The sequence below is a fragment of the Sinohyriopsis cumingii genome, unplaced genomic scaffold (assembly GCF_028554795.1).
Source record: "Sinohyriopsis cumingii isolate HCF-2022 unplaced genomic scaffold, ASM2855479v2 utg002482l, whole genome shotgun sequence".
In the NCBI taxonomy this organism is placed as follows: Eukaryota; Metazoa; Mollusca; class Bivalvia; order Unionida; family Unionidae; genus Sinohyriopsis; species Sinohyriopsis cumingii.
In genome coordinates this window covers 73,472-97,199 of record NW_028316226.1, presented here as the reverse complement: position 1 = coordinate 97,199, position 23,728 = coordinate 73,472, and the positions used below count along the sequence as shown (strand labels likewise).

Here is a 23,728-nt window from a genome sequence, read left to right as displayed (position 1 = left end):
TTTGCCATTCTAGTCGACGGTCATACCATTAATTTGACAGTTGATTTTCACAACAACAAAAAAGATAATTCCAGTAGGTGGATTAGGCAAGGTTCGTTTTAGGTTCTCTCTAAGCAGCACATTCATCTTTCGTTAAAGATATGATAGGAAATCTGTACAAATATTATGAATTCGTCCATCAATATTTTGCTTAAAAACCAATTCCGGATAGACTTTGTTCTATTTACAACCTCCTTGAAAACGAATACCGTTTTCTACTAAAATGCATCTTGTGGATAGATGTGAGATGAAATTCAAGCAGACAAGACCTTTGAAGAGACTAGCAAGTGAGAAATCATGTGGCTGTCTCCAATTTAGAAAGTGCTTCAATCCAAGTAATCTACGCCGTTTCAGAATCAAATAAAGAGATGTGTTGTGTCGGTTTATTCTAACAGCATGCATTGTAACCCCATAGGCAGTCAATCAATAAATCAACGCCTACTGAATTAGATGACACAGACATGTAAATGACATTAGGCAGTTAAGGTAAAGACACGGTGGGGAGATAGGCCCTTACGAAGCAAGGGAATAATGTGCATCGGTGGTTCAGTGGTAGAATGCTCGCCTGCCACGCGGGCGGCCCGGGTTCGATTCCCGGCCGATGCAAATTTTTTTTATATAATTTTAGAATGTTTGCATAATCCAATATTTGTAATAACTCTTTTTGCCCTAGTCTAATTTTCGCTCACTTTTGTGTTTTATGCCAACTCCACAACTGAAATCGGAACAGTCCTTGAATCAGAAGCTTGGATGTCTCACACTGAGTGTCCCTCGCTTCCCGGAAAAAAAGATGGATGTTGGTGCAAAACAGCTTTCCATTACAATGGGACAGATCCTTATCTTGTCTATAAGGAGTTTCTAATTGGAACTGTAGGAAGAGCGTAATAACCTTCATTTTTCAGTTAGAGGTTAATCTTTAAATCCGGATGACGATGCCTATCGCCCTTAATTATTTTAACACAAGAACATTTCAGTGTACTGAACGTGTTATTATCATTTACTTTATGACACTAGAATACTCTTTTAGAGATGTCTTCAATTTATTTCAACATTTATGTCTGTCTGTAAACCTCGTTTCACGTTTGACCTTCTCCAGCCAACTTTGACTCGAATTTCATTGAACTGATTTCAAATCCAGACTGAAAGGAATGATACTAAGTTCCCATTCACAATGTTTTTGTGTTATTTACAGATTACTGTATCAAACGATCATTGACCTCTCTCTCTCCCTCTCTCTCTCGCTCCCTCTCTCTCTCTCTCTCCCTCTCTCTCCCTCGCACTCTCTCTCTCTCTCTCTCTCTCTCTCTCTCTCTCTCTCTCTCTTTCTCTCCCTCTCTCTCGTTCGAAATCACACAAGAGTTCAAAGTTTATGCCTGCACAATGTCATATGTAGGAAAGTCATCATTGGAGATGTAAATGTTTAGATGATCAACCTGTCATGGGTTTCATTACATTTCAGAGGACAACAAATAGAACTATAATCAGCCTGCAATTTCAAAACTCTACAACGTCATTAAGAATAAATGTACGACATACTGTTATATCTACAATTACACCGTTTGAAAGATAAACTATATCCTCATGCGCAAACATGCACGCACGCAAACATACATATATGTGTAAACAACATACAATCATTTTTTTTTAAAAAGGCAAACTGTTATCTATACTGTATTTCTACTGTGTGATTGAAGTTTCTCCTTAATTGCGGGTAGGAGATTGGGCCTATCTGAATAATGTCTTTTTAATCAATAACATATTGAAGGCCTATTGTGTATATGGTTGTAGATTATAAAGTAAGATTATTAATTTTGTATGAAAACATCTTTATTTGGATTTGAGATCAGATCATTAGTTTTTCCTCAGGAAATCCTGGTGTACCAGATATTTGGCATGTTCTTTACTAAACCTTTAGTATTATACATGATCTTGCTGCCAGCGTTGAATATTATAGTAAACGAAACAAATATATTTGCAGTAGATGCATTAGGCAAAGTTGATTGCAGGTTTTATCTAAGCAATACACCAAACTTTAGGATAGGAAAACTGTACCAATAGTGCGAATTGCGTCCATTAATGTCTTGCTTACAAACTAATTCAGGACGGATTTTATTTGATTCACAACCTCCTTAGAAATGAACACCATTTCTCTACTTGCATGTGTCTTGTATAAAGATCTAAGAGCCATATATATATATATATATATATATATATATATATATATATATATATATATATATATATATATATATATATATATATACAGACGCTGGCGGCCTTCATTTAATTCCAAGTCGATGAAAGGATACTTTTACATTCAGAATGTGTGCATGGTCCTAAATTGTACTATCGTTTTTCGCTGTAAGCTAATTGTCGCTCACTTATGTTTTGTATGCCAACGCCACAACTTAAAGTCTTCCATCAGGAGATGGGGTTTCTCATACAGAATGTCCCTCGTTTGATGGATGCCCCGTGAATCCAAAAATCAAAAGCAATTATTTTGTCATTGAGGATGTATTAAACTGCATGCCATAGCATTCATAGAACTGTATGCCTGAGAATGTGCAGAAATGCATTTCTGCCTATCGAAACAAAAGCACACCTGATGTTTCTATCCAGAACTCAAACCTCAGTAAATCATAAAATAGGGAGTTGCAAAATTAATGCTAAAACAATTCTCTGGCAATCAAGAAGTCTAGTAAAAGTAATGCCACCAATGTCTTTCATCAGTACATTTTGGAATTAGAGCTACAATGAAATGATTTTGCAATATTATCAGCCTATTACAAACCCAGTTTGAAGTGAGACAGAAATGGGACTCGGATTGAATCTTGAAAAGGTAAATAAAAGTCAGACGGAAACTTGCAGAAAACATGGAAGTCAGACGATATTTTTCAATAGTAAATGGAAATCAGACGAAGTCTTGGAAAAGTATGTTTAGGTAGATTTCTGAACACAAGGGAATTCGACTGCTGTATTCCGAATTCAATACCAAGGTATTGTTATATTTATCTGAAAAGTCACAAACCGGTCTAGAACTGGACTATGCCAAGCGAAGTTCGGACAAGTGGCACATTGTTTCAGATTGTTCAAGACAGACTGAGCGTGTTGCCGAGCGGATTTATTTTGATCGAAACACTTTGGCGCAGAAACACTATCCATATTTTAAAGATACAAATGATTTCCTGGAAAAAACTGACCAAACTTACAGCCTCTTAAAACTGTATACTTGGAGAAATAAAGGTGTGCAACGGCCATAAATTACCATTTTTTACGTTAGGTGTATTGAGGATAGTTTCCTCGTTTGGACCCATGTGGAGGAAAAATAGTTTCCTGACTGGATATAACAACCAACATTCATCAATTAAAATTAAAACGAAAAAGAAAGGGAATAAGGAGTAGATTTCCTAAATTTGACATTATACAACAGAATAAACTTGCAAACGGGAATAATCGGGACATTAGGATATATTTAAAGGAGATTCATCAATTGTTACGTTAAATACCTTTCCTGTAAGGCATGGGTTCAGGAGCATTGTTAATTCCAAACACATATTTCCCACACGATTTTGCAACATCAACAAGATTTAATGACGCTTGTTCGATGTATTTCGAGAAATAAGTTGAAAAATCAAGCAAGTGGTTAAACAGAGACCTGAAGTTTTAAGAAGAATAAATATTCTCAACAAAACAAAACTAACAATTTCGTTTTTTGTTAGTTACATTTGACGTTCTTAGTTTTTCTCCTTTATATTCCATACAACTTTACAAAACAAAAAATAACAATTACGATCTATGTTGGTTTCAGTCCACGTTCTTTTTTTCTTTTACATTCCTTAAAAGCTTGCAAAACAAATGTAACAAGTACGTTCTTTGTTGGTTAAAGTCGATCTTTTTTTCTTTCTCACATTCTTTACAAGCTTACAAATTAAAACTAACAATTATGTTCTTTTTTGGTTTCAATCGACGTTCCGCATCTGCAAGATGACTTATTGTTGTTACAGCTCTGTGAAGATAACAATTCCAAAATGTTGCACCGTATAACTGTAAATATAACTTTATCAAGCATATTTATTCTTAATAGGGTTGTCAACTTTTGAAAGCTGAGGCTGATTGAAGTCCTGAAGATTGATCTCTGAAAGGTAAAGAAATGCAAGACAGGTTGATCATCTAGCCATCTACAACTACAAATATAACTTCCCAACATATGTCACATACACAACGAGAAAACACCGATATTATTTTCACCGAAAGCATAACTTAGGAAGAAAATTATAATATATTCAATTGAATTCGAATCGCAATTATGCGACTATTTATTTCAATTGAAACCTTTAAAGGGAGAGAAATCACTGGCCGCACATGGTGTCTGAAGCCATACACTGCATTATACTCCTCAGCAAGAGCAGAAGACCTCTTCCAGGACATGGTGATTATCACAATTTTTGCACGATCAGTTGCGTTCAAAACATTTAAAAGAACGGAAACCCTCTTCAAGCACATGGTACTTATTGGAAATGTAACACGTGCAGTTACATACGAAGCCAGTGAATGAACAGGAGCAGTGGTGATGCATAGTTATAGCAGAAACAGTTGCATTTGAAAATCCGAGAAACAGAATAAACTCTCTAGCCGAAGATGTTACCTACTTATGATATTGATCAAGTGGTAGTCGGTATTTATCACCTTCAGACACACACAATAAGAGAACGGGAGTAAAATGAAATTTGTTGATTTTGAAATAAGGACAGACCAAGTTTCATGAACATGTCTTACAATTTTAGAGCGAACTAACTGAAGACATTTTATTCTTAATTCTTACTGATTATATGGACAGACATACATTCGCAGAGTAAATGTGAATTTTTTTGAACATCAAAGTTTTCCTAATTTGACTTACTTGTTCATCTTTGAACTGCAACGATAAAACACTTAATTGACCATATGCCTTTTGTATGGTTTCGCTTTCTAACGAACCGAACACTTGATTGAAAATTCAGGGGTGAATATGCTTTGGCGCATCATCTTAAACTAGTATCATATACTTACTTTAAAACATAATCTGGACACTAGAATAGTTTTAAAGGAGGTTCATCAATTGTTACGTAAAATACTTTTCCAATAAGTCGTACGTTCAGGAGCATTGTCAAATTCCCAATACATATCTCCCACACGATTTGTAACAATCAACAACATTTAATGATGTTTGCTTGTTGCTTTTCGTGAAATAGGTTAGAAAATCAAGAAAGTGGGTAAACTGAGACTTGATGTTTTAAGAAGAATAAAGATTCTCAACAAGAAAAATGACAACCTACCAATTACGTTCTTTGCTGATCCCCGGTCGAGTCATACCAAAGACTTACAAAATGCTACTAACAGCTGCCTCGCTTCACGCTCAGCATTAAGAGGTTAGTGTTAGGACTGGTCCGCCTGGTGTCAGGATAATATGACTGGGTGGGACATCATGCTACATGTCTGCGGCATGATGCCCCAGTGCTAGACATAACTATAATCTGTCGCACTGCGGACATCGTAGCGATATGACTGATAAATTATTAAAGCTACGTTAAAAATCCAAATCACACACACACACACACACACGCACACGCACACATGTTCTTTGCTGGTTTTAATCGACGTTCTTATTTTTTCTTCTTTGCATTCCTTACAACCTTACACAACAAAAGATAACAATTACGTTATTTGTTAGTTTCAATCGATGTTCAGCATATGAATCAAAGTTTGCAAGAGAATATTTGTGTGAATATTTGTGTGATTTGCAACAACAATTTCCTGATGCGTTTCAAAGTTACACTTTGAATAGAGCTTACAAAGGAAATGAAAATATAAGGAGCATTTTGGGCGAGATCCAGTCTTCCGAGTATCGACAAGCCTGGTTTTTAAAAGTGTAAATCGAATGGTAGTAAGTGGTGAATGTTTCTCATTAATTCAGACCTAGCAATTAACGTTAAAACAAGTGAAAATTGTAAAGTTGAAAATATAATTCATATGATGCGAAAACTGTTTTATGTTATGTATTGTTTAAACTGTATAAAGAGAATGCAGAGGAAACCAAAAGGCATTTAATTTATTTACTTTTAATGAACATTCTTCGGGACCTTTATGGTACATAGATTCATTCGCATCTATCTGTCTGTCTCTATGTATAACTGTATGTCTGTTTCAATCTCAATCCACTGTAAACCTGTCTGCCTGTTTGTCTGCCTATATGTCTATTGTATTGCCTGTTCAAGTATTTTGATTCTCTTGATGGGTATCTTCCTTCGTTGGAATGATGAAATATATATCTATATATCAATCTATCGATTGACCGATAGCTTTATCTGTCTATATATCTTGATGGGCATGCTCCTTTTTGAGAATGAGTACATTTCATACACAACTAGTAAAGTTTCAAAATCTTACTCTTTCGTCATCATTAAACTATTCAATTTGCTTCAGAACAAGAAGACAGAATAACTTCAAATTACTTTTGTTTTTACATTCATCGCCAGGCTTTCTTCTCCAGTTACTTGTCGATATTATGTCCAAATAATGAAGATAATGACCCAAATATAAGTCCTTATTCCAAGGCCAAAAAAAAACTGTCGCAAATGACCAAAGGAAAAACTGATTTTAATGAATTTTAATCATTATTGCATAAGAAAAGAAGGAACTTAGTGTCACTATAAAGTGTTTTTTTTTCTCTTAGTTTTCTTTGACGATGGTGTTTTCTGACATATGTAATTGTGGTTAAGATTAGTCTTTCTTGTATACATAAACTGGTTCTCTAAATTCAAGAATGAAACTATGCAATCAAAACTGGCAGAAGTTAAATAATTATTAGCATACATTTTGATAAGGATGTCTAAAACAAACTTTTTCTGTATGGGTGTGGAGGTTAACTTTGTTCAGAGGAAGATAAGAGTGCAATGAAAAACTATGCTAATCCACTGGTCCATACAGTAGTTATATTTGTTCAAGAATTTCAGTACATCCTCTGAAGCTGAAGTCGTAAATGGGGTTCTGGGAAGTTAACTTCCAATTAATTGTACTTGACTAACTATATGAAAACCTATTTCAAGTTTTGGAGAAATGACAATTCACCAGCGTTTCCGAAATCAATCCGTCAAAAGTATTGCATTTACACGAATAATTGAAAATGAAATATTTCACTCATGGCTGTCCCGAGAGATTGCTTCAACCATTTACCAGGATACTACAAAATGAGTATTAACTTTCATTTCCAAAATGGTGGGCTCGTCCGGGATTTGAACCCGGGACCTCTCGCACCCAAAGCGAGAATCATACCCCTAGACCAACGAGCCTCACATGGGAAATAATCGTGCCATTATCCGCCTTTATATTTGTCCTGCATACGAGCCGTACCTTATCTACAGCTTGATATCAGTGCGCTGCTGTTACTCAGATCCTTGCACATGAAAAGATTATATCATAGATGAAACGTACATATTTCATTTCCTTGTGTACATTTCATGCACAAATAGTATTGTTTCGAAATATCAGTCTTTTGATATCATTTACTATTCAGTTTGCTTCAAAGCTAATCTCCCAAATCTATGAGACATACACATATAAGTCCTTCTTCCAAGGAGAAAAAACTGTCGCAAATGACCCATGATCAAACTAAATTTAATGAATTTTAATAATCTTTGCATCATTTAAGACCAGATGATAGGAAGGAACTTAATGTTCCTATAAAGTGTTTTCTTTTTCTCTCTTAGTTTTCTCTGAAGATTGTGTTTTGTAATATATGTAATTTATGGATGACATTATTCATTGTTGTATACACAGACTGGTTCTCTAAATTCAAGACCGAAACTATGCAATCAAGCTGATTGTTGTTGTGGGTAATAAATGAAAAGTAATTAGTTGACTTTGTTTAGACTAACATGCTTTAAGATAAAGTCGATTTCCGATGACGAAGACATATTTAGAATTAAAATGATATTTTATTTGCATGCTTCTAAATGAAATCCAACTCATCTGAATTTTACTGTTGATAATAATCAAGAGTTTCAGATCTACATGATATTAATTGCTGCCGATAGACCCTTGGACAATTCGTTGATCAAACAGCATTCTCCATTCGCCGGCGTCCCCGTTTGACACTTGGATTATGCATAAAGATGAATGCATGCTGATGTATGTCGATGGAAGCCAAATTTGCCATTCTAGTCGACGGTCATACCATTAATTTGACAGTTGATTTTCACAACAACAAAAAAGATAATTCCAGTAGGTGGATTAGGCAAGGTTCGTTTTAGGTTCTCTCTAAGCAGCACATTCATCTTTCGTTAAAGATATGATAGGAAATCTGTACAAATATTATGAATTCGTCCATCAATATTTTGCTTAAAAACCAATTCCGGATAGACTTTGTTCTATTTACAACCTCCTTGAAAACGAATACCGTTTTCTACTAAAATGCATCTTGTGGATAGATGTGAGATGAAATTCAAGCAGACAAGACCTTTGAAGAGACTAGCAAGTGAGAAATCATGTGGCTGTCTCCAATTTAGAAAGTGCTTCAATCCAAGTAATCTACGCCGTTTCAGAATCAAATAAAGAGATGTGTTGTGTCGGTTTATTCTAACAGCATGCATTGTAACCCCATAGGCAGTCAATCAATAAATCAACGCCTACTGAATTAGATGACACAGACATGTAAATGACATTAGGCAGTTAAGGTAAAGACACGGTGGGGAGATAGGCCCTTACGAAGCAAGGGAATAATGTGCATCGGTGGTTCAGTGGTAGAATGCTCGCCTGCCACGCGGGCGGCCCGGGTTCGATTCCCGGCCGATGCAAATTTTTTTTATATAATTTTAGAATGTTTGCATAATCCAATATTTGTAATAACTCTTTTTGCCCTAGTCTAATTTTCGCTCACTTTTGTGTTTTATGCCAACTCCACAACTGAAATCGGAACAGTCCTTGAATCAGAAGCTTGGATGTCTCACACTGAGTGTCCCTCGCTTCCCGGAAAAAAACATGGATGTTGGTGCAAAACAGCTTTCCATTACAATGGGACAGATCCTTATCTTGTCTATAAGGAGTTTCTAATTGGAACTGTAGGAAGAGCGTAATAACCTTCATTTTTCAGTTAGAGGTTAATCTTTAAATCCGGATGACGATGCCTATCGCCCTTAATTATTTTAACACAAGAACATTTCAGTGTACTGAACGTGTTATTATCATTTACTTTATGACACTAGAATACTCTTTTAGAGATGTCTTCAATTTATTTCAACATTTATGTCTGTCTGTAAACCTCGTTTCACGTTTGACCTTCTCCAGCCAACTTTGACTCGAATTTCATTGAACTGATTTCAAATCCAGACTGAAAGGAATGATACTAAGTTCCCATTCACAATGTTTTTGTGTTATTTACAGATTACTGTATCAAACGATCATTGACCTCTCTCTCTCCCTCTCTCTCTCTCGCTCCCTCTCTCTCTCTTTCTCCCTCTCTCTCCCTCGCACTCTCTCTCTCTCTCTCTCTCTCTCTCTCTCTCTCTCTCTCTGTCTCTCTCTCTCTCTCTCTCTCTCGTTCGAAATCACACAAGAGTTCAAAGTTTATGCCTGCACAATGTCATATGTAGGAAAGTCATCAACCTGTCATGGGTTTCATTACATTTCAGAGGACAACAAATAGAACTATAATCAGCCTGCAATTTCAAAACTCTACAACGTCATTAAGAATAAATGTACGACATACTGTTATATCTACAATTACACCGTTTGAAAGATAAACTATATCCTCATGCGCAAACATGCACGCACGCAAACATACATATATGTGTAAACAACATACAATCATTTTTTTTTTAAAAGGCAAACTGTTATCTATACTGTATTTCTACTGTGTGATTGAAGTTTCTCCTTAATTGCGGGTAGGAGATTGGGCCTATCTGAATAATGTCTTTTTTATCAATAACATATTGAAGGCTTATTGTGTATATGGTTGTAGATTATAAAGTAAGATTATTAATTTTGTATGAAAACACCTTTATTTGGATTTGAGATCAGATCATTAGTTTTTCCTCAGGAAATCCTGGTGTACCAGATATTTGGCATGTTCTTTACTAAACCTTTAGTATTATACATGATCTTGCTGCCAGCGTTGAATATTATAGTAAACGAAACAAATATATTTGCAGTAGATGCATTAGGCAAAGTTGATTGCAGGTTTTATCTAAGCAATACACCAAACTTTAGGATAGGAAAACTGTACCAATAGTGCGAATTGCGTCCATTAATGTCTTGCTTACAAACTAATTCAGGACGGATTTTATTTGATTCACAACCTCCTTAGAAATGAACACCATTTCTCTACTTGCATGTGTCTTGTATAAAGATCTAAGAGCCATATATATATATATATATACAGACGCTGGCGGCCTTCATTTGATTCCAAGTCGATGAAAGGATACTTTTACATTCAGAATGTGTGCATGGTCCTAAATTGTACTAGCGTTTTTCGCTGTAACCTAATTGTCGCTCACTTATGTTTTGTATGCCAACGCCACAACTTAAAGTCTTCCATCAGGAGATGGGGTTTCTCACACAGAATGTCCCTCGTTTGATAGATGCCCCGTGAATCCAAAAATCAAAAGCAATTATTTTGTCATTGAGGATGTATTAAACTGCATGCCATAGCATTCATAGAACTGTATGCCTGAGAATGTGCAGAAATGCATTTCTGCCTATCGAAACAAAAGCACACCTGATGTTTCTATCCAGAACTCAAACCTCAGTAAATCATAAAATAGGGAGTTGCAAAATTAATGCTAAAACAATTCTCTGGCAATCAAGAAGTCTAGTAAAAGTAATGCCACCAATGTCTTTCATCAGTACATTTTGGAATTAGAGCTACAATGAAATGATTTTGCAATATTATCAGCCTATTACAAACCCAGTTTGAAGTGAGACAGAAATGGGACTCGGATTGAATCTTGAAAAGGTAAATAAAAGTCAGACGGAAACTTGCAGAAAACATGGAAGTCAGACGATATTTTTGAATAGTAAATGGAAATCAGACGAAGTCTTGGAAAAATATGTTTAGGTAGATTTCTGAACACAAGGAATTCGACTGCTGTATTCCGAATTCAATACCAAGGTATTGTTATATTTATCTGAAAAGTCACAAACCGGTCTAGAACTGGACTATGCCAAGCGAAGTTCGGACAAGTGGCACATTGTTTCAGATTGTTCAAGACAGACTGAGCGTGTTGCCGAGCGGATTTATTTTAATCGAAACACTTTGGCGCAGAAACACTATCCATATTTTAAAGATACAAATGATTTCCTGGAAAAAACTGACCAAACTTACAGCCTCTTAAAACTGTATACTTGGAGAAAGAAAAGTGTGCAACGGCCATAAATTACCATTTTTGTACGTTAGGTGTATTGAGGATAGTTTCCTCGTTTGGACCCATGTGGAGGAAAAATAGTTTCCTGACTGGATATAACAACCAACATTCATCAATTAAAATTAAAACGAAAAAGAAATGGAATAAGGAGTAGATTTCCTAAATTTGACATTATACAACAGAATAAACTTGCAAACGGGAATAATCGGGACATTAAGATATATTTAAAGGAGATTCATCAATTGTTACGTTAAATACCTTTCCTGTAAGGCATGGGTTCAGGAGCATTGTTAATTCCAAACACATATTTCCCACACGATTTTGCAACATCAACAAGATTTAATGACGCTTGTTCGATGTATTTCGAGAAATAAGTTGAAAAATCAAGCAAGTGGTTAAACAGAGACCTGAAGTTTTAAGAAGAATAAATATTCTCAACAAAACAAAACTAACAATTTCGTTTTTTGTTAGTTACATTTGACGTTCTTAGTTTTTCTCCTTTATATTCCATACAACTTTACAAAACAAAAAATAACAATTACGATCTATGTTGGTTTCAGTCCACGTTCTTTTTTTCTTTTACATTCCTTAAAAGCTTGCAAAACAAATGTAACAAGTACGTTCTTTGTTGGTTAAAGTCGATCTTTTTTTCTTTCTCACATTCTTTACAAGCTTACAAATTAAAACTAACAATTATGTTCTTTTTTGGTTTCAATCGACGTTCCGCATCTGCAATATGACTTATTGTTGTTACAGCTCTGTGAAGATAACAATTCCAAAATGTTGCACCGTATAACTGTAAATATAACTTTATCAAGCATATTTATTCTTAATAGGGTTGTCAACTTTTGAAAGCTGAGGCTGATTGAAGTCCTGAAGATTGATCTCTGAAAGGTAAAGAAATGCAAGACAGGTTGATCATCTAGCCATCTACAACTACAAATATAACTTCCCAACATATGTCACATACACAACGAGAAAACACCGATATTATTTTCACCGAAAGCATAACTTAGGAAGAAAATTATAATATATTCAATTGAATTCGAATCGCAATTATGCGACTATTTATTTCAATTGAAACCTTTAAAGGGAGAGAAATCACTGGCCGCACATGGTGTCTGAAGCCATACACTGCATTATACTCCTCAGCAAGAGCAGAAGACCTCTTCCAGGACATGGTGATTATCACAATTTTTGCACGATCAGTTGCGTTCAAAACATTTAAAAGAACGGAAACCCTCTTCAAGCACATGGTACTTATTGGAAATGTAACACGTGCAGTTACATACGAAGCCAGTGAATGAACAGGAGCCGTGGTGATGCATAGTTATAGCAGAAACAGTTGCATTTGAAAATCCGAGAAACAGAATAAACTCTCTAGCCGAAGATGTTACCTACTTATGATATTGATCAAGTGGTAGTCGGTATTTATCACCTTCAGACACACACAATAAGAGAACGGGAGTAAAATGAAATTTGTTGATTTTGAAATAAGGACAGACCAAGTTTCATGAACATGTCTTACAATTTTAGAGCGAACTAACTGAAGACATTTTATTCTTAATTTTTACTGATTATATGGACAGACATACATTCGCAGAGTAAATGTGAATTTTTTTGAACATCAAAGTTTTCCTAATTTGACTTACTTGTTCATCTTTGAACTGCAACGATAAAACACTTAATTGACCATATGCCTTTTGTATGGTTTCGCTTTCTAATGAACCGAACACTTGATTGAAAATTCAGGCGTGAATATGCTTTGGCGCATCATCTTAAACTAGTATCATATACTTACTTTAAAACATAATCTGGACACTAGAATAGTTTTAAAGGAGGTTCATCAATTGTTACGTAAAATACTTTTCCAATAAGTCGTACGTTCAGGAGCATTGTCAAATTCCCAATACATATCTCCCACACAATTTGTAACAATCAACAACATTTAATGATGTTTGCTTGTTGCTTTTCGTGAAATAGGTTAAAAAATCAAGAAAGTGGGTAAACTGAGACTTGATGTTTTAAGAAGAATAAAGATTCTCAACAAGAAAAATGACAACCTACCAATTACGTTCTTTGCTGATCCCCGGTCGAGTCATACCAAAGACTTACAAAATGCTACTAACAGCTGCCTCGCTTCACGCTCAGCATTAAGAGGTTAGTGTTAGGACTGGTCCGCCTGGTGTCAGGATAATATGACTGGGTGGGACATCATGCTACATGTCTGCGGCATGATGCCCCAGCGCTAGACATAACTATAATTTGTCGCACTGCGGACATCGTAGCGATATGACTGATAAATTATTAAAGCTACGTTAAAAATCCAAATCACACACACACACACACACACACACGCACACGCACACATGTTCTTTGCTGGTTTTAATCGACGTTCTTATTTTTTCTTCTTTGCATTCCTTACAACCTTACACAACAAAAGATAACAATTACGTTATTTGTTAGTTTCAATCGATGTTCAGCATATGAATCAAAGTTTGCAAGAGAATATTTGTGTGAATATTTGTGTGATTTGCAACAACAATTTCCTGATGCGTTTCAAAGTTACACTTTGAATAGAGCTTACAAAGGAAATGAAAATATAAGGAGCATTTTGGGCGAGATCCAGTCTTCCGAGTATCGACAAGCCTGGTTTTTAAAAGTGTAAATCGAATGGTAGTAAGTGGTGAATGTTTCTAATTAATTCAGACCTAGCAATTAACGTTAAAACAAGTGAAAATTGTAAAGTTAAAAATATAGTTCATATGATGCGAAAACTGTTTTATGTTATGTATTGTTTAAACTGTATAAAGAGAATGCAGAGGAAACCAAAAGGCATTTAATTTATTTACTTTTAATGAACATTCTTCGGGACCTTTATGGTACATAGATTCATTCGCATCTATCTGTCTGTCTCTATGTATAACTGTATGTCTGTTTCAATCTCAATCCACTGTAAACCTGTCTGCCTGTTTGTCTGCCTATATGTCTATTGTATTGCCTGTTCAAGTATTTTGATTCTCTTGATGGGTATCTTCCTTCGTTGGAATGATGAAATAAATATCTATATATCAATCTATCGATTGACCGATAGCTTTATCTGTCTATATATCTTGATGGGCATGCTCCTTTTTGAGAATGAGTACATTTCATACACAACTAGTAAAGTTTCAAAATCTTACTCTTTCGTCATCATTAAACTATTCAATTTGCTTCAGAACAAGAAGACAGAATAACTTCAAATTACTTTTGTTTTTACATTCATCGCCAGGCTTTCTTCTCCAGTTACTTGTCGATATTATGTCCAAATAATGAAGATAATGACCCAAATATAAGTCCTTATTCCAAGGCCAAAAAAAACTGTCGCAAATGACCAAAGGAAAAACTGATTTTAATGAATTTTAATCATTATTGCATAAGAAAAGAAGGAACTTAGTGTCACTATAAAGTGTTTTTTTTTCTCTTAGTTTTCTTTGACGATGGTGTTTTCTGACATATGTAATTGTGGTTAAGATTAGTCTTTCTTGTATACATAAACTGGTTCCCTAAATTCAAGAATGAAACTATGCAATCAAAACTGGCAGAAGTTAAATAATTATTAGCATACATTTTGATAAGGATGTCTAAAACAAACTTTTTCTGTATGGGTGTGGAGGTTAACTTTGTTCAGAGGAAGATAAGAGTGCAATGAAAAACTATGCTAATCCACTGGTCCATACAGTAGTTATATTTGTTCAAGAATTTCCGTACATCCTCTGAAGCTGAAGTCGTAAATGGGGTTCTGGGAAGTTAACTTCCAATTAATTGTACTTGACTAACTATATGAAAACCTATTTCAAGTTTTGGAGAAATGACAATTCACCAGCGTTTCCGAAATCAATCCGTCAAAAGTATTGCATTTACACGAATAATTGAAAATGAAATATTTCACTCATGGCTGTCCCGAGAGATTGCTTCAACCATTTACCAGGATACTACAAAATGAGTATTAACTTTCATTTCCAAAATGGTGGGCTCGTCCGGGATTTGAACCCGGGACCTCTCGCACCCAAAGCGAGAATCATACCCCTAGACCAACGAGCCTCACATGGGAAATAATCGTGCCATTATCCGCCTTTATATTTGTCCTGCATACGAGCCGTACCTTATCTACAGCTTGATATCAGTGCGCTGCTGTTACTCAGATCCTTGCACATGAAAAGATTATATCATAGATGAAACGTACATATTTCATTTCCTTGTGTACATTTCATGCACAAATAGTATTGTTTCGAAATATCAGTCTTTTGATATCATTTACTATTCAGTTTGCTTCAAAGCTAATCTCCCAAATCTATGAGACATACACATATAAGTCCTTCTTCCAAGGAGAAAAAACTGTCGCAAATGACCCATGATCAAACTAAATTTAATGAATTTTAATAATCTTTGCATCATTTAAGACCAGATGATAGGAAGGAACTTAATGTTCCTATAAAGTGTTTTCTTTTTCTCTCTTAGTTTTCTCTGAAGATTGTGTTTTGTAATATATGTAATTTATGGATGACATTATTCATTGTTGTATACACAGACTGGTTCTCTAAATTCAAGACCGAAACTATGCAATCAAGCTGATTGTTGTTGTGGGTAATAAATGAAAAGTAATTAGTTGACTTTGTTTAGACTAACATGCTTTAAGATAAAGTCGATTTCCGATGACGAAGACATATTTAGAATTAAAATGATATTTTATTTGCATGCTTCTAAATGAAATCCAACTCATCTGAATTTTACTGTTGATAATAATCAAGAGTTTCAGATCTACATGATATTAATTGCTGCCGATAGACCCTTGGACAATTCGTTGATCAAACAGCATTCTCCATTCGCCGGCGTCCCCGTTTGACACTTGGATTATGCATAAAGATGAATGCATGCTGATGTATGTCGATGGAAGCCAAATTTGCCATTCTAGTCGACGGTCATACCATTAATTTGACAGTTGATTTTCACAACAACAAAAAAGATAATTCCAGTAGGTGGATTAGGCAAGGTTCGTTTTAGGTTCTCTCTAAGCAGCACATTCATCTTTCGTTAAAGATATGATAGGAAATCTGTACAAATATTATGAATTCGTCCATCAATATTTTGCTTAAAAACCAATTCCGGATAGACTTTGTTCTATTTACAACCTCCTTGAAAACGAATACCGTTTTCTACTAAAATGCATCTTGTGGATAGATGTGAGATGAAATTCAAGCAGACAAGACCTTTGAAGAGACTAGCAAGTGAGAAATCATGTGGCTGTCTCCAATTTAGAAAGTGCTTCAATCCAAGTAATCTACGCCGTTTCAGAATCAAATAAAGAGATGTGTTGTGTCGGTTTATTCTAACAGCATGCATTGTAACCCCATAGGCAGTCAATCAATAAATCAACGCCTACTGAATTAGATGACACAGACATGTAAATGACATTAGGCAGTTAAGGTAAAGACACGGTGGGGAGATAGGCCCTTACGAAGCAAGGGAATAATGTGCATCGGTGGTTCAGTGGTAGAATGCTCGCCTGCCACGCGGGCGGCCCGGGTTCGATTCCCGGCCGATGCAAATTTTTTTTATATAATTTTAGAATGTTTGCATAATCCAATATTTGTAATAACTCTTTTTGCCCTAGTCTAATTTTCGCTCACTTTTGTGTTTTATGCCAACTCCACAACTGAAATCGGAACAGTCCTTGAATCAGAAGCTTGGATGTCTCACACTGAGTGTCCCTCGCTTCCCGGAAAAAAAGATGGATGTTGGTGCAAAACAGCTTTCCATTACAATGGGACAGATCCTTATCTTGTCTATAAGGAGTTTCTAATTGGAACTGTAGGAAGAGCGTAATAACCTTCATTTTTCAGTTAGAGGTTAATCTTTAAATCCGGATGACGATGCCTATCGCCCTTAATTATTTTAACACAAGAACATTTCAGTGTACTGAACGTGTTATTATCATTTACTTTATGACACTAGAATACTCTTTTAGAGATGTCTTCAATTTATTTCAACATTTATGTCTGTCTGTAAACCTCGTTTCACGTTTGACCTTCTCCAGCCAACTTTGACTCGAATTTCATTGAACTGATTTCAAATCCAGACTGAAAGGAATGATACTAAGTTCCCATTCACAATGTTTTTGTGTTATTTACAGATTACTGTATCAAACGATCATTGACCTCTCTCTCTCCCTCTCTCTCTCTCGCTCCCTCTCTCTCTCTTTCTCCCTCTCTCTCCCTCGCACTCTCTCTCTCTCTCTCTCTCTCTCTCTGTCTCTCTCTCTCTCTCTCTCTCTCGTTCGAAATCACACAAGAGTTCAAAGTTTATGCCTGCACAATGTCATATGTAGGAAAGTCATCAACCTGTCATGGGTTTCATTACATTTCAGAGGACAACAAATAGAACTATAATCAGCCTGCAATTTCAAAACTCTACAACGTCATTAAGAATAAATGTACGACATACTGTTATATCTACAATTACACCGTTTGAAAGATAAACTATATCCTCATGCGCAAACATGCACGCACGCAAACATACATATATGTGTAAACAACATACAATCATTTTTTTTTAAAAGGCAAACTGTTATCTATACTGTATTTCTACTGTGTGATTGAAGTTTCTCCTTAATTGCGGGTAGGAGATTGGGCCTATCTGAATAATGTCTTTTTTATCAATAACATATTGAAGGCTTATTGTGTATATGGTTGTAGATTATAAAGTAAGATTATTAATTTTGTATGAAAACATCTTTATTTGGATTTGAGATCAGATCATTAGTTTTTCCTCAGGAAATCCTGGTGTACCAGATATTTGGCATGTTCTTTACTAAACCTTTAGTATTATACATGATCTTGCTGCCAGCGTTGAATATTATAGTAAACGAAACAAATATATTTGCAGTAGATGCATTAGGCAAAGTTGATTGCAGGTTTTATCTAAGCAATACACCAAACTTTAGGATAGGAAAACTGTACCAATAGTGCGAATTGCGTCCATTAATGTCTTGCTTACAAACTAATTCAGGACGGATTTTATTTGATTCACAACCTCCTTAGAAATGAACACCATTTCTCTACTTGCATGTGTCTTGTATAAAGATCTGAGAGCCATATATATATATATATATATATATATATATATATATATATATATATATATATATATATATATATATATATATATACACACGCTGGCGGCCTTCATTTGATTCCAAGTCGATGAAAGGATACTTTTACATTCAGAATGTGTGCATGGTCCTAAATTGTACTATCGTTTTTCGCTGTAAGCTAATTGTCGCTCACTTATGTTTTGTATGCCAACGCCACAACTTAAAGTCTTCCATCAGGAGATGGGGTTTCTCATACAGAATGTCCCTCGTTTGATGGATGCCCCGTGAATCCAAAAATCAAAAGCAATTATTTTGTCATTGAGGATGTATTAAACTGCATGCCATAGCATTCATAGAACTGTATGCCTGAGAATGTGCAGAAATGCATTTCTGCCTATCGAAACAAAAGCACACCTGATGTTTCTATCCAGAACTCAAACCTCAGTAAATCATAAAATAGGGAGTTGCAAAATTAATGCTAAAACAATTCTCTGGCAATCAAGAAGTCTAGTAAAAGTAATGCCACCAATGTCTTTCATCAGTACATTTTGGAATTAGAGCTACAATGAAATGATTTTGCAATATTATCAGCCTATTACAAACCCAGTTTGAAGTGAGACAGAAATGGGACTCGGATTGAATCTTGAAAAGGTAAATAAAAGTCAGACGGAAACTTGCAGAAAACATGGAAGTCAGACGATATTTTTCAATAGTAAATGGAAATCAGACGAAGTCTTGGAAAAGTATGTTTAGGTAGATTTCTGAACACAAGGGAATTCGACTGCTGTATTCCGAATTCAATACCAAGGTATTGTTATATTTATCTGAAAAGTCACAAACCGGTCTAGAACTGGACTATGCCAAGCGAAGTTCGGACAAGTGGCACATTGTTTCAGATTGTTCAAGACAGACTGAGCGTGTTGCCGAGCGGATTTATTTTGATCGAAACACTTTGGCGCAGAAACACTATCCATATTTTAAAGATACAAATGATTTCCTGGAAAAAACTGACCAAACTTACAGCCTCTTAAAACTGTATACTTGGAGAAATAAAGGTGTGCAACGGCCATAAATTACCATTTTTTACGTTAGGTGTATTGAGGATAGTTTCCTCGTTTGGACCCATGTGGAGGAAAAATAGTTTCCTGACTGGATATAACAACCAACATTCATCAATTAAAATTAAAACGAAAAAGAAAGGGAATAAGGAGTAGATTTCCTAAATTTGACATTATACAACAGAATAAACTTGCAAACGGGAATAATCGGGACATTAGGATATATTTAAAGGAGATTCATCAATTGTTACGTTAAATACCTTTCCTGTAAGGCATGGGTTCAGGAGCATTGTTAATTCCAAACACATATTTCCCACACGATTTTGCAACATCAACAAGATTTAATGACGCTTGTTCGATGTATTTCGAGAAATAAGTTGAAAAATCAAGCAAGTGGTTAAACAGAGACCTGAAGTTTTAAGAAGAATAAATATTCTCAACAAAACAAAACTAACAATTTCGTTTTTTGTTAGTTACATTTGACGTTCTTAGTTTTTCTCCTTTATATTCCATACAACTTTACAAAACAAAAAATAACAATTACGATCTATGTTGGTTTCAGTCCACGTTCTTTTTTTCTTTTACATTCCTTAAAAGCTTGCAAAACAAATGTAACAAGTACGTTCTTTGTTGGTTAAAGTCGATCTTTTTTTCTTTCTTACATTCTTTACAAGCTTACAAATTAAAACTAACAATTATGTTCTTTTTTGGTTTCAATCGACGTTCCGCATCTGCAAGATGACTTATTGTTGTTACAGCTCTGTGAAGATAACAATTCCAAAATGTTGCACCGTATAACTGTAAATATAACTTTATCAAGCATATTTATTCTTAATAGGGTTGTCAACTTTTGAAAGCTGAGGCTGATTGAAGTCCTGAAGATTGATCTCTGAAAGGTAAAGAAATGCAAGACAGGTTGATCATCTAGCCATCTACAACTACAAATATAACTTCCCAACATATGTCACATACACAACGAGAAAACACCGATATTATTTTCACCGAAAGCATAACTTAGGAAGAAAATTATAATATATTCAATTGAATTCGAATCGCAATTATGCGACTATTTATTTCAATTGAAACCTTTAAAGGGAGAGAAATCACTGGCCGCACATGGTGTCTGAAGCCATACACTGCATTATACTCCTCAGCAAGAGCAGAAGACCTCTTCCAGGACATGGTGATTATCACAATTTTTGCACGATCAGTTGCGTTCAAAACATTTAAAAGAACGGAAACCCTCTTCAAGCACATGGTACTTATTGGAAATGTAACACGTGCAGTTACATACGAAGCCAGTGAATGAACAGGAGCCGTGGTGATGCATAGTTATAGCAGAAACAGTTGCATTTGAAAATCCGAGAAACAGAATAAACTCTCTAGCCGAAGATGTTACCTACTTATGATATTGATCAAGTGGTAGTCGGTATTTATCACCTTCAGACACACACAATAAGAGAACGGGAGTAAAATGAAATTTGTTGATTTTGAAATAAGGACAGACCAAGTTTCATGAACATGTCTTACAATTTTAGAGCGAACTAACTGAAGACATTTTATTCTTAATTCTTACTGATTATATGGACAGACATACATTCGCAGAGTAAATGTGAATTTTTTTGAACATCAAAGTTTTCCTAATTTGACTTACTTGTTCATCTTTGAACTGCAACGATAAAACACTTAATTGACCATATGCCTTTTGTATGGTTTCGCTTTCTAACGAACCGAACACTTGATTGAAAATTCAGGGGTGAATATGCTTTGGCGCATCATCTTAAACTAGTATCATATACTTACTTTAAAACATAATCTGGACACTAGAATAGTTTTAAAGGAGGTTCATCAATTGTTACGTAAAATACTTTTCCAATAAGTCGTACGTTCAGGAGCATTGTCAAATTCCCAATACATATCTCCCACACGATTTGTAACAATCAACAACATTTAATGATGTTTGCTTGTTGCTTTTCGTGAAATAGGTTAGAAAATCAAGAAAGTGGGTAAACTGAGACTTGATGTTTTAAGAAGAATAAAGATTCTCAACAAGAAAAATCACAACCTACCAATTACGTTCTTTGCTGATCCCCGGTCGAGTCATACCAAAGACTTACAAAATGCTACTAACAGCTGCCTCGCTTCACGCTCAGCATTAAGAGGTTAGTGTTAGGACTGGTCCGCCTGGTGTCAGGATAATATGACTGGGTGGGACATCATGCTACATGTCTGCGGCATGATGCCCCAGTGCTAGACATAACTATAATCTGTCGCACTGCGGACATCGTAGCGATATGACTGATAAATTATTAAAGCTACGTTAAAAATCCAAATCACACACACACACACACACACGCACACGCACACATGTTCTTTGCTGGTTTTAATCGACGTTCTTATTTTTTCTTCTTTGCATTCCTTACAACCTTACACAACAAAAGATAACAATTACGTTATTTGTTAGTTTCAATCGATGTTCAGCATATGAATCAAAGTTTGCAAGAGAATATTTGTGTGAATATTTGTGTGATTTGCAACAACAATTTCCTGATGCGTTTCAAAGTTACACTTTGAATAGAGCTTACAAAGGAAATGAAAAGATAAGGAGCATTTTGGGCGAGATCCAGTCTTCCGAGTATCGAGAAGCCTGGTTTTTAAAAGTGTAAATCGAATGGTAGTAAGTGGTGAATGTTTCTAATTAATTCAGACCTAGCAATTAACGTTAAAACAAGTGAAAATTGTAAAGTTGAAAATATAATTCATATGATGCGAAAACTGTTTTATGTTATGTATTGTTTAAACTGTATAAAGAGAATGCAGAGGAAACCAAAAGGCATTTAATTTATTTACTTTTAATGAACATTCTTCGGGACCTTTATGGTACATAGATTCATTCGCATCTATCTGTCTGTCTCTATGTATAACTGTATGTCTGTTTCAATCTCAATCCACTGTAAACCTGTCTGCCTGTTTGTCTGCCTATATGTCTATTGTATTGCCTGTTCAAGTATTTTGATTCTCTTGATGGGTATCTTCCTTCGTTGGAATGATGAAATATATATCTATATATCAATCTATCGATTGACCGATAGCTTTATCTGTCTATATATCTTGATGGGCATGCTCCTTTTTGAGAATGAGTACATTTCATACACAACTAGTAAAGTTTCAAAATCTTACTCTTTCGTCATCATTAAACTATTCAATTTGCTTCAGAACAAGAAGACAGAATAACTTCAAATTACTTTTGTTTTTACATTCATCGCCAGGCTTTCTTCTCCAGTTACTTGTCGATATTATGTCCAAATAATGAAGATAATGACCCAAATATAAGTCCTTATTCCAAGGCCAAAAAAAAACTGTCGCAAATGACCAAAGGAAAAACTGATTTTAATGAATTTTAATCATTATTGCATAAGAAAAGAAGGAACTTAGTGTCACTATAAAGTGTTTTTTTTTTCTCTTAGTTTTCTTTGACGATGGTGTTTTCTGACATATGTAATTGTGGTTAAGATTAATCTTTCTTGTATACATAAACTGGTTCCCTAAATTCAAGAATGAAACTATGCAATCAAAACTGGCAGAAGTTAAATAATTATTAGCATACATTTTGATAAGGATGTCTAAAACAAACTTTTTCTGTATGGGTGTGGAGGTTAACTTTGTTCAGAGGAAGATAAGAGTGCAATGAAAAACTATGCTAATCCACTGGTCCATACAGTAGTTATATTTGTTCAAGAATTTCCGTACATCCTCTGAAGCTGAAGTCGTAAATGGGGTTCTGGGAAGTTAACTTCCAATTAATTGTACTTGACTAACTATATGAAAACCTATTTCAAGTTTTGGAGAAATGACAATTCACCAGCGTTTCCGAAATCAATCCGTCAAAAGTATTGCATTTACACGAATAATTGAAAATGAAATATTTCACTCATGGCTGTCCCGAGAGATTGCTTCAACCATTTACCAGGATACTACAAAATGAGTATTCACTTTCATTTCCAAAATGGTGGGCTCGTCCGGGATTTGAACCCGGGACCTCTCGCACCCAAAGCGAGAATCATACCCCTAGACCAACGAGCCTCACATGGGAAATAATCGTG

The 23,728-nt window shown here is 35.2% G+C and overlaps 6 non-coding genes across 6 annotated transcripts; 3 read left to right on the top strand and 3 right to left on the bottom strand.

The window, feature by feature from the left end:
- The first annotated feature begins 574 nt into the window (after positions 1 to 574).
- Positions 575 to 645, top strand: Trnag-gcc (transfer RNA glycine (anticodon GCC)). Its single transcript has one exon. It is a non-coding gene; the product is annotated as a tRNA-Gly (tRNA).
- A 6,650-nt stretch (positions 646 to 7,295) lies between these two features.
- Positions 7,296 to 7,367, bottom strand: Trnap-ugg (transfer RNA proline (anticodon UGG)). Its single transcript has one exon. It is a non-coding gene; the product is annotated as a tRNA-Pro (tRNA).
- A 1,432-nt stretch (positions 7,368 to 8,799) lies between these two features.
- On the top strand, positions 8,800 to 8,870 carry Trnag-gcc (transfer RNA glycine (anticodon GCC)). Its single transcript has one exon. It is a non-coding gene; the product is annotated as a tRNA-Gly (tRNA).
- A 6,576-nt stretch (positions 8,871 to 15,446) lies between these two features.
- Positions 15,447 to 15,518, bottom strand: Trnap-ugg (transfer RNA proline (anticodon UGG)). Its single transcript has one exon. It is a non-coding gene; the product is annotated as a tRNA-Pro (tRNA).
- Positions 15,519 to 16,950: 1,432 nt separating this feature from the next.
- On the top strand, positions 16,951 to 17,021 carry Trnag-gcc (transfer RNA glycine (anticodon GCC)). The gene has a single exon. It is a non-coding gene; the product is annotated as a tRNA-Gly (tRNA).
- Positions 17,022 to 23,636: 6,615 nt separating this feature from the next.
- Positions 23,637 to 23,708, bottom strand: Trnap-ugg (transfer RNA proline (anticodon UGG)). The gene has a single exon. It is a non-coding gene; the product is annotated as a tRNA-Pro (tRNA).
- Positions 23,709 to 23,728: the final 20 nt, after the last annotated feature.